Source organism: Meleagris gallopavo, chromosome 11 (genome assembly GCF_000146605.3).
Source record: "Meleagris gallopavo isolate NT-WF06-2002-E0010 breed Aviagen turkey brand Nicholas breeding stock chromosome 11, Turkey_5.1, whole genome shotgun sequence".
Classification (NCBI taxonomy): Eukaryota; Metazoa; Chordata; class Aves; order Galliformes; family Phasianidae; genus Meleagris; species Meleagris gallopavo.
In genome coordinates this window covers 4,320,336-4,331,206 of record NC_015021.2, presented here as the reverse complement: position 1 = coordinate 4,331,206, position 10,871 = coordinate 4,320,336, and the positions used below count along the sequence as shown (strand labels likewise).

The 10,871-nt window shown below is 40.0% G+C and overlaps 1 long non-coding RNA gene across 2 annotated transcripts; it reads right to left on the bottom strand.

Moving 5' to 3' along the window:
• Positions 1–3,508: 3,508 nt before the first annotated feature.
• LOC104912558 lies at positions 3,509–10,057 on the bottom strand. 2 transcript variants are annotated; one of them, XR_794738.3, is made up of 4 exons: positions 9,967–10,057; positions 9,470–9,639; positions 5,297–6,129; positions 3,509–4,643 (listed from the first exon to the last, which is right to left on the bottom strand). It is a non-coding gene; the product is annotated as an uncharacterized LOC104912558 (long non-coding RNA). The 2 variants fall into 2 exon arrangements; XR_002118447.2 differs by lacking the exon at positions 5,297–6,129 and having other exon boundaries at positions 9,967–10,056.
• Between the last annotated feature and the right edge of the window lie 814 nt (positions 10,058–10,871).

Sequence of the window (10,871 nt, the reverse complement as noted above, 5' to 3'; positions counted from 1 at the left end):
TGAAATCAGTACTGAATAATCGGTAGCTAGCTGTAACCCACCTGGATAATGATTTTATTCCTCCAGTTTCCACCAGTGGATAAGCTTTTCTCAGTAGATGAGAGGCTGACATGAGAAACATAAACAATGCGAATTACTTTCTTACGAGGGTGTTTTTATTAAGTGACCAACTGTCTATTCATGATGTGGTGTCTGCAGACATGATGCTCACTGCTTGCCTGCTTTATTGGATGTGGTTGGAAAGGCTATTGATCCAGGCTTTGAGGAAGTGATGGTATAATGGTATATCTTAGGTCAAGACTGTCTAAAGTCTTGTTAGGGTGATATTGGTGTTTTAAAATCAAATCTTGCAGATATTGATAGAGCGTTTTGTTTTTGTTTTTGTTTTTTTTTAATATAAGCATTACTAGAAAAAAATTGAGTTTATCTTTGGGAATAGCTTAATCTTTTTGTTCATGAGGCAAAAGAAAAAAATGGTTCCTGTGCCCTGTGCTGAGCTTTCTGTGGGCTGGTGACTACAGTAGGTTTTATCTGTGCCTCTGTAGCAGGAAGGGGCTGCAGCCTGGAGCTGGGTTCCCTGCAGCAGCTGGGGCCAGCAGCTAGCACCAGGGAGCGTCCTGCAGAGTTCCTGGCTGCCATTCTCTCCGCCTGGCTGTCCCTCGTGGGCAGATTTCACTTCCCTTTTGTCTCTCTGCCTTTCTCCTGTTTTTGTTCTTGTCCCTGAAGTAACTTTCACTGTTGGAGACGTTGCGGGCCCTACTAATAAATCTCTCTGCATGTTAAACTCCCTCAGCATGCACTGAGCAATAGGATTTACACCAGAGTAGCAGGGACTGGCAAGCAGTCTGTGAAGTAAAAATTCATAATGTAGGATGAATAGCAAGCAATATTGATAGTGATCTGATTATATTCCATAAAAATACAGCATTTCTCATTGGGATACTTACTAAGTAAATAAAACTTTGTCTTGAAATTGTCCATCTAGGCCTGTCTCTGATGCCTTGTGTAAGACAGTAATTTAGGAATAATGTCTGCATAGATATTGCTGCCTATTTTTGCTTTTCTACCTTATTAACTTTGATTACAAGGGCCTTGCAGCAGGGCTGTCTCTTACCACATTGTTCTACTCTACCCTAGATGCTGCGGTATCAAATTTATTAATACTATTGTTGTTTTTATTAGTCACTACAGTTTTAAAACTTGAATACTTTATTTCATTTAGATCAGACTTTCCCAAGCCATTTTGTGAACATTTCTGTTCTATACTTTGCCACTTGTGTCCTGTCCTAATCAGCTGAGCCAAATACATCATTGCTTTAAATTTCAGGAGCCAGGTGGTTCAGCATGCTTCTCATTTCCTGGAGTCCTCCTCAGCTTTCAGGAAATCCCCCAACTGAGGAACCATACCCCCAGGTAGCAACCCCAGCCTCATGCATCGTCCTTTTTCTTGCTTCTCAAACTGTAGATTTTTGCCATGGCTAGCCAAAGAGTAGGTGGATGGCTCCCCTCTGATGTGCTTCACTGAGCGTAGGTTGTGTTTTGTTTCTTGATAATGAATCAATTAACAGCAATACAAACAATTTCTCTCATTTCAATACCCATAGTTCTTCGCTGTTTATACTACCCTACTGACTCAGAAGGGCTGAAAATATGCCTCGACTTTCTAAGACAGGGAAATACAGAAGATTTCGATCAATGGCTGACAATCTAGTATTTTATTTAAATTACTGTGGAGGATTTAAATACCCCGATCCTCTAAAATATTTATTGCTATTTTGGCTACTCAAACCACAGCTGATTGGAAGCTGCATGTATTCCTAAATCCACCTCACTTTAACCTAATAAAATTTAATATAAATGATTCTTTGCAGCTATTGCATGGTCAGGAATTATTGCCTTGAATGTAGCTCTATCCAGTTGTAAATACAAGTCCAGCTAGCTGGCTGGTCTTTCTTACCAGTTTGTAAGCCTGTAATGTTAAGATGGACGTCAACTTTAATAAAAATACAAATTAAATGTGGAAAAGAAACTATACTATCACTCTCTAGCCTACTGTTTTCTGCCATATTTAATATGAAAGTGAAGTATAGAGCCTACTGCAGTCCTGCTTCATTAAAGGTCTTCTGCTGTTATTCTTAAGCATTACATGTTTTATACAGTGAAGGGGAGCATTATTCTGTCAGTCTGTCTTGTTTCTTTCTGCTGCTTTCTCCCTTCATTAAATGAGGCAAAAAGATGCACGTGAACTCTTGCATGGGGCAGATGTTAATAGGTTCAGTATAGTTAGATATAGTGCTCATTGGTGAGAGATGAAGAGAGCTTTAATGATGTGTTTTCCAAAAGTTGAGTTCATTGAATAAACTAATGCCACAGCAAGTATACCATATGAAGATGAAGTATTTTGTTTACTTTGTCTTCAAGTAGTGTTACAGAAATGAGGAAAAAAAAAGCTTAATACTGAAGTTAGGCAAAGGTAAAGTGCTTGCAGGGGCCTTTCACATGACTGTATCCCAGAGTGCTTCATGAGGATTAGTCCAAGCCCCATTCTAATCTTAAAAATGGAGAGTTGCATGTTATGCTTTCTTTCTCAAGGCATGATCAAATGGCCAGGTCCTGTCCTGCACCTCTAAAGTTAACAGCAACTTTGCTGTGGGTTCCACTGTGACTGTGCTGGGATGCACCCTGAAGTGTAGTCATGCAGGACAACAGCCACTTTCACATGGCACAATACTGGCTCCTCTCAGTGTTGAGCTTTGGAGAGAAGCTCTCTTGCATATGATTTTACTTATTTCATGCATGGAAAGCCCATTTGCGTCATTGAGGATTGATGTTTTAAGTTAGAGCAGAAGAACTAATAGAAATATGAAGGGTAGATGCAAGCAGAGAATGTTAAAGTGTCATGATGCTTCATTTCCTGAAGTCCAAGAGTCCTAGGCAGAGAATATAAATGGACTAAAGCATTTATGAAATCTTAATCTGTGCCTGCTTTAAATAGGACCTTCTGCAACATTTAGTTTTGCTATATTGGATGTGTTTTGGCATAATTTTATTTGCTTACTGGTAAAGTAGCATTGTAAGATTAATATATTCTGAGAGCAGTCTAAGTTATGTCCTGTTAGATATGGTAGGGGTATTTTTTTCATAACATTTGCACCAGTGACATTTTTCAAGTCATGGTTCAAGTAAAGGGCATCTTGTTAGTTGGGAAGTTCTCATATGCAATCTGAAAACAGTCTTGTATTTCACAGTCAAGTTTTTGTTTCTGATTTAATAACCTTTGGAGGAAATAGTATGTGGCTGTGTATGATGGACTAACTTTGCTCCGAATATGTATGCACTAATTAAAGGAAAACGGTTTCAACTTTTTTTTGCCTTCTTTTGGTTTTTCATTGAGAATGTGACTCTTGAGACCACTGAGGAGTTCCATGAAATGAATATGAAAGTCAGCTGGGGACAGTGCTGTTGATGGAAGGCAGGAGGATTTCAGGGAGTTGCCCTGCGTGCTGGTGGGCAGTGCAGGATTGGAGATGTTGTGGATGTCTGTATCCCCTTCTAGGAGGGAACTCAAGGCTTTTCCTGGGTGAATTGTGAGGGAAGTTGGGGAGTGAGTCGGGTTTTGTGGAGTTTGATGAACATGGTTGTGTACATGTGCTCCTGGGAGGACAAGAGGGTTTTGTCCCCTATGCCTCGGGCAGAGGAAGAAAGCTTCCAGTTGCCATGGACCTTACTGTTAGTGTGCTGGGATGTGTGTCCTTGTCAGCCCCTTCGCAGAGCAAGGCTGAGGGTCCTTGGTTTTGCACACAGAGTGACCTATTTGCAGCACTGCTTTGGTCTGCGTGAAGAAATAGAAACAGGTATGTTACACCACAGTGAGAGCGCATTCATTCAAACAGACTAACCAATAAAAAAAAACAGGTTGAAAATGCAGGGAAATAAAGTTACAGAATCCATTAGAATCTATGCTTTACCCCTCCTTTTGGTGCGTGTAGTGTATTGCTTGCACAACTACTGCATACATTGCATTTAATTTTACGCCTTTAGTTTTGTCCCTGCAGCAGATGCAGTGAGTTCCAGTAAAGAAAATGAGTAACAGTGCATAATGTTTAGCCTGGGAAAAGTGTTGATAACACAAACAGAAATCCCTTTGGCTGGAGCTGAGCACTTCCTGGTGGTGCTAGCTGATTTTAACAAAAGCTTGAATTGGAAATCATCAGCCCTTAATTTTGTTAGCAAATTATATTTATCAGCAGAAGTAGGGTAAATTAAATCTCATAATGCAAAACAAGACACTTAACAGTTTATATATCAATTAGGTGTGGAAGCAATAGCAGCTGATGTTCAAAGAGCAGAGTGTGAAATGCAGGTATACAGAACATGAAAATACTGTGACTTGGTTGAGAATGAGCACCAGCTATCCTCGAATTTCACCCTCACTTGTGCAGTAACAAGGAGACCAGTCACTGTGTGCTGGTGAATGCTCAGAGCTCTTTATTATGTATTATTTGTATTTCTGTAGGATTTCTCACCCAGAAAGATCTCAAACCACTTTCTAAAACGGCTCTGTTGTTCCCTGCTGTTCAGCTGCCATTCCCGGCCAGCAGCCTTTTTTGCAGAGGTCAGATCAGCTTTCCAGCCTGGGGAAACTGGAAAAGATGCTGACAATTAAAATGCATAGTTTTGTCAAATAGTAAGATATTGAAATGAGGTAATAAAAAGCAATCTATATTAATGAAATTCCTTCAGTGCATAAAATCCCATTAAATACATTTGTATCTTGAAACCCTAATATGTTTCTTGTCAGTTCTAGAAATCACAGTTTGTAAGGCACTTAGAGCTGTTGTCTAATCATGGCTGTCTTTACAGGAGATAAGTTAACAGAATACTTTTTTCTCAAAGTTCATTTAACTATTCAAAAGCTACTTAATCTGCCTGGATGTTGCTAGAAATCTTTAGATATTTTAATTCTAAATTTCCTACCTTAGGAAATCTTCCATTATGTGGCTCTATAATATCATGCACTGTGTGCCAGTAAAGGAGAAAGTTCTGCCTTGTGCAGTCTAGTATGAAGCCAAGATAGTACTACGAAGTGCAGGGGAATGGTAAGGTCCTAGATAGTTGTGGTTTTGCATAGAGTATTTGTTTCTTATGCTACAGAAAACATTCTGCTCATCACAATTCCTCAGGCAAGACCTTCTTGTCATAGGAGCTAATTGCTTCCGTAATAATTAAGGTTCAAATATCTAAGACCTAATAGCTTTTGACATATAAAAATTAAAACGAGATTGAAATTTATTACAGCGGTTATGCCGAGCAGATGCTGCAGTCACTGTGGATTGTTTTGTTCTTGCGTGTCCTTGGGAAACGTTTCCGTGGTGGTTTGACTGCTCCAGTGGGAGGAAGGAGCTGCGATCTGTGTGATGCTGCTGTGGTGGCTGGTGAGCACAGGGAAGCTGGTGCTTCTCCATGGTGGTCAGGGCATGCTGTGAGCTGGCTTTTGCCCTCCTTCATAGCATGTGAAGCCATTCTTTAACAGAACCGGTTCAGCGGCTGTTGCTCCCTTGTATCATTGCAGTGGGTGCCTCCTTGCTCAGCAGCGTGGAATGGGCTGGAAGTGGTGTTGGCAGACCTTTCTAGGCAGCACTTTTTCCAACAAAGGCATGTGTGCTAGTTCTGTGGTAATATTCTGTGTGGCTCTTTCCCTGAAGCTGTGCTTATTTTGTACTTGATGTCCATTAGAATACTGCAAAATTTGTATTTGGTGCTGGGTACCCACCCACTGCTCACACTCATTTGGGCCAACTTGACCTTTCTCAAGAATTTATAACCTCTCTTTACAGCTGTGCTATGTCCAAAGCCACCCAGTTTCATTTTGGGGCTGATCCTATACGCTCAAAGCTTCCCACTGAATCAAATGACATTGGCAAACAAGGAGGCTGAAATTGGATTACAGGGCGGTTCCTCCCTTGATGAGGAACTGCTGACCTTGTTTGTAGATGCACAGGCTGCAGGAATGTAGATTAATGTTGCAATAAAAAAGCAATCACGTAATCAAAGAAGGGAATGTCCTTTGTGTGCCACCTCTGTTTTTGTTGGTCTTGGGAGTAATTGCACATTCTATTGCACTATAGCCTGCAATGCAAAATGATGTATTAGGATGAAGGCTACTCCAAAAGTAATGCCTCCTATCTAATTGAATTAGCCCACAAAGTCAGAGGCAGACATTGGTGGTATAGCAGTAGAAGTTGAAGCTTTCTGCCAATATTCTATTACATTTGTTGTTGTGTGGCTGATGGCAGCAGGGGGGCAGTCCGACAAAGTGGTGTCTGACATGGAAGGGTTTATGAGGCAAAGGTGTGTAATTTAAATGAATTCTTTTTTGTGGAAAAAATTACATTCATTGACATTCTTTGGTATTTGCTGAACGTTTCTGGAGACCAAACAGCAGATGTTAGCATGGTGAGGTGGTGGGTAATGTCTTTTAGCAGTGGTGACAGCAATGTGAAAGACAAGCCATGTTCCATATGGCCATGCAGACTGTTATGAACAAAGCATGCAGGTTTTTGGCATCCTGGTGAAAAGGCACAACTAATGGTGGTGACTATGCTGAGAAGTACTGTTTTGTAGAGAATTTGCTCTATCAAAGTGTTATCGTGCTCTTTGGTTTTGTTGTACTTTCCATGGAAATAAATATGAGACATTGCTTTTGGAGCAACCTATGTATATTAGCTTGAAGGAGGAAGGAAAATTTTCCATTCCAGGGGATGAACGTCAGGGTCTGAGACTAATAACATATATAGTTTTTTCTCATACATGATTTGCATATTTAATGAAATGCTTATAACAATAACCATTTTTACAGTGTAATTCTGGGCAGTTTTAAGGCTTGATGAATGTTACCTGTTTCTGATCCTCCACCTTTATTGCAGTCTGATGTTAATATTAGACTGCAGGCTTGTGGTAATTTAGCAAGATTTTTTCTCTGAAATTCAAGCTTCTATTGGAATAACAAGTGCAACAGAGGCATGACTTCTCCCCCACCCCCTCGTCTTTAAAATATATCAGTCTCCGTTCTAAAAGTCTACAGCCTGGTTTGGAAAATATGTAAGTAATAGTGTCCATACACAAACATTTTAAGTAGAAGGAAACTATTTAAAATTAAATAAGCAAATGAGAGTAAGTTGCAAATGTTTGCTACTTCATAAAATTAATTGAACTGTTTGCCAAGGACTCATTTGGTGGGATTTTTTTTTTAATTTTCAGGGTCTTGTTTACTTTAGTGTGTGTGTGTTTTCGTGCTTTTTTTCCCCTTCAGCAATTTATTTGATGGTAGCAGAGAGAAAAAGAGAGGGGAAAAACAAGTTTCAAGTCAGAAGCAGACTTAAATTAGCATCTCTGAGGTCAGTGGAAGATCTGTGTAAAGACTGGTATAGCTGAATATGAAACTGGGAGAGGAGATAAGGCAAAAAAAACTGAAATAAGGTAAGATAATATCTGTTTTATGATTATTTTGAGAATGTTCTTGAAGGTGGCTCTAGGTATCCTCTTGGATAGGATGGACAGAAACCAGGTTCTAATTCCTTATAGGCGTTGCTTCTTTGACTAAATTACTAATAGGCTAGGAGTAATTCCAGTCTGCTGATAGTTTAACACATACTTGCAAATTGTATAGTAATGTACTTTTCTCAGCTATTTCTCACCACACTTGCCAGAATCTGGTGAGAATCACCATGAGATGTGTTTTTTTGGGTTGGTTTTGCTGGGGTATAAGTTGGTGTACTTCCTGTGACTTGTTTGCTATGCTAAGTTATATCAGATAAAATTTGGACTTTAGTTTGACATATGGCTTGGGATTCCTAGTGATTGAAAGTAGATTATTAACAGACATCAGTTAAATCAAAGTAATTGAGTACAGGATACGTGAACCAGTGCTGTTTGTCATTAGTTATTAGCTTCAAATGTTAAAAATATTAGATAATTCTTGAAATACTTTCTGTTACATGGAGCAACTTGTTTGTGATTTAAGGAGAGGGGTGTTTTAGTCCCTGGCTTTGTCTGGAGTTGCATTTAAAGACCTTTACATAGGGGGCAAACAGATCACATGATTCTGCATTTCCAGGTGGGAATATCTGATATCTACCTAATAAACGTATAACTGAGGTGTTGCACAACTGAATGCTCTTGTGCATGCTTACATAACGATACTAAATAAATGCTAGCAAAGAAAACGCACTAGGAATTCTGTGGCCTTGATTTGCTCAGCAGGTGTAGCCACGTCAACTTTTCCAGGTTGTGAGTGTGGTAGATGTTACTGGTGAGCGAGCTTGAATTTAAATAAATAAACAAAGTAGGACTTGAATGAATAGATACAAATATTGGACTCTCACTTTACTCCCCAGTTTGCCTGGCCAAGACAGGGCTACCCCTAGGCCATACAGCAGCTGCTGGAGGGGCTGCCTGAGGGTCATGCAGGTCAGCCATTTTATTCTTAGCTTTTCTGCAAGTTTTGTGTTCGTGATAGCTTAAATAAGTTATCGGTAAAAACAGCCTTGCTGTGCCTCCAGGAAAGTACCAAAGGAGAGTTCTCAGAAGGCTTTGGTGTGGTGGGCAGAGGCTGCAGCAACGTACCTTTCCCTTAGGTCCACCTTACTGGCCCTTGTGGATGGAGCTTTTGTATCACCATAAGTTGAAATCAAATATCAGTAACTTGTGCCCATCTGAAATACTCTCATCCAGAGATTATACAATGAGAATTAAGTTCCTATCATTTCAGACAAAAAACTTTCAGCTTATAAGTCCTCCTTTGTGAAACCAAAGGACTCATATTGTGGAAGTCTATTGTGAAACCAGAGGAGAGAAGTAACGTAGCCCCTGGACTTTGTAGCAGGAGCCTCATGAACAGTTGTGAGGCGCTCTTGCTGTCTCTTTACATTTGTCAGCCTGCCCTCATTTTCCAGTGGAGTCATCTTTTGTTTCAGTGCTATGGCTGGGAGAAAAGCAACAAGACAGGAGTAAGCTCATGCTGGATAGTCAAGAGCATTTCTTGATGGTCACATCATGAAGCAAATGGCCAAGGGAGGTGCACTTTCAATTAAATATTAAAATAATACTTCGTGATACATTTTGTAAGATTACTCTTATTTCAGTTTTCTCCTCAATGAAGTAATTATTTTAGTTTGGATTGAGACACAGCTTGTGACTGCAGGCATACTTCTGTAACTTTCCCCTCTTTGACTCCTTAGGTTCTGTCTTTGCTCTTCATTGTAATTACTTTTATGTCAATATGAGTTCAAGAGGTTACAAAAGTGCATGATGTTTCCTCACGTTGTAGCAGCTTTCTGCATACCAACCCTTTTCCCCCTTTGACTATGTGGAAAACTATGTGTCACACAGGAAGATTTAAATGAGTACTGCTAAGGTCCCAGATACTCGTTCCAGAGGTGTAATTTCTTAAGAGATATCTGAGCTTTACCTTACATGTAGCTATCACAGTCAAGCTGACTGAAGTCCTGCTAATTATTTTGGAGACTTTCTTGTGTGACATGTCTTGAGAAAAGAGTCTGAGCATCTGTGAAACAGATGAAGTGAAAATTCTTCTGGCTTCTATCAGCAAATGTAAGCAGGTGGAGCAGATCCAAGTTTCTGCAGTAGAGGGAGGGACATCAGAAAACACAACGGAAAGAGAAATGATTACTTAGACATCTTAATTTGGCGATGCTATATCTTATAAGGCCAGTCCAGAAACAGCTTCATTTCAAGGGCCTTTGTAACTTGACTGTCAGGTTCATATAGGAAGCGTACAGGGCAATGTAGATTCTCCAAGATACAAAAACCCAAATCTAGAACTGTAAATAGGATTAATTTCTGGGTTTGAAGGTGTACAATCAATGAATATACAGATGGTATAGTATATCTAGGAGCTTAGCTGATGTAATTGTTATATTGGAGTAAGAAAAGAAAGGCACTCACCCTGTCTTGAGCCCACAAGATGAACTCCGATGGAGCAGATCTCCAGAGAGATCCTTCCCCACTGGCAGTCAGCTCTTAAATGGGTCTAGGAGAGGTGCAGCCAGGCTCCACCCCTTCCTGCAGCACAGGTGAATTGCCTTCACCTGTGTTCCCATGGCTGACTCATTGCTCGCCTCCGGTGATCAATCAAAGGTTCAGGCCATGATTCAGCAGCCCCATATAGAAGGGTATTACAATGTTAACCCTGTGCAGAGTCACTAAGGTAATCTTTCAAATACATTGCTGCATCATTCTACAAAAAGCAGTATTCCTGTAAATGAAATGGTTTGGATGTTATAAGGCAAAACCCAGGATTAGAAATGAAAAGTATGCTCTGGTGCTCAGTAAAGGAAATGTGTGTGGTAAGAAGCTGTTTTTGCTGCCTGGGGTGAAAGGCCAGTTGGCAACAATTAGCACTTTATGCATTTGCAGTATTATAGAAATAATTTTTACTGAGCAGGTCTTAAAGGCTCTTAGTGTCATGAACTCAGAACAACCCTGTGCAGCATTGCACTGTTACACAGATGGGCAGAGATTGGGGAGGTCAAGTGACTAATCTGTAGCTGCATGGAGTCAGAGGTAGTTCAGTTCCACTCTGACATATCTGTCATTGCAAGGCAGTGCTGCCTTCACTCAGAAAAGAGAACTAAATACAACATAAATACAACATAGAAGTTATGGTAGTGGTTATGTGGTATGTTTTATGATACCCTTCATGAATGCCTTTAAATAGTGTATGGGGTAGAAATACGTTTTATTACATGAAGGACAACTATAAAGGATTAAGTAATATATACATTGATTGACTTTTCTACTTGAAGTGCATTGTGCATGGATAATTGCATGTGCAGAGAATGACATTTCCC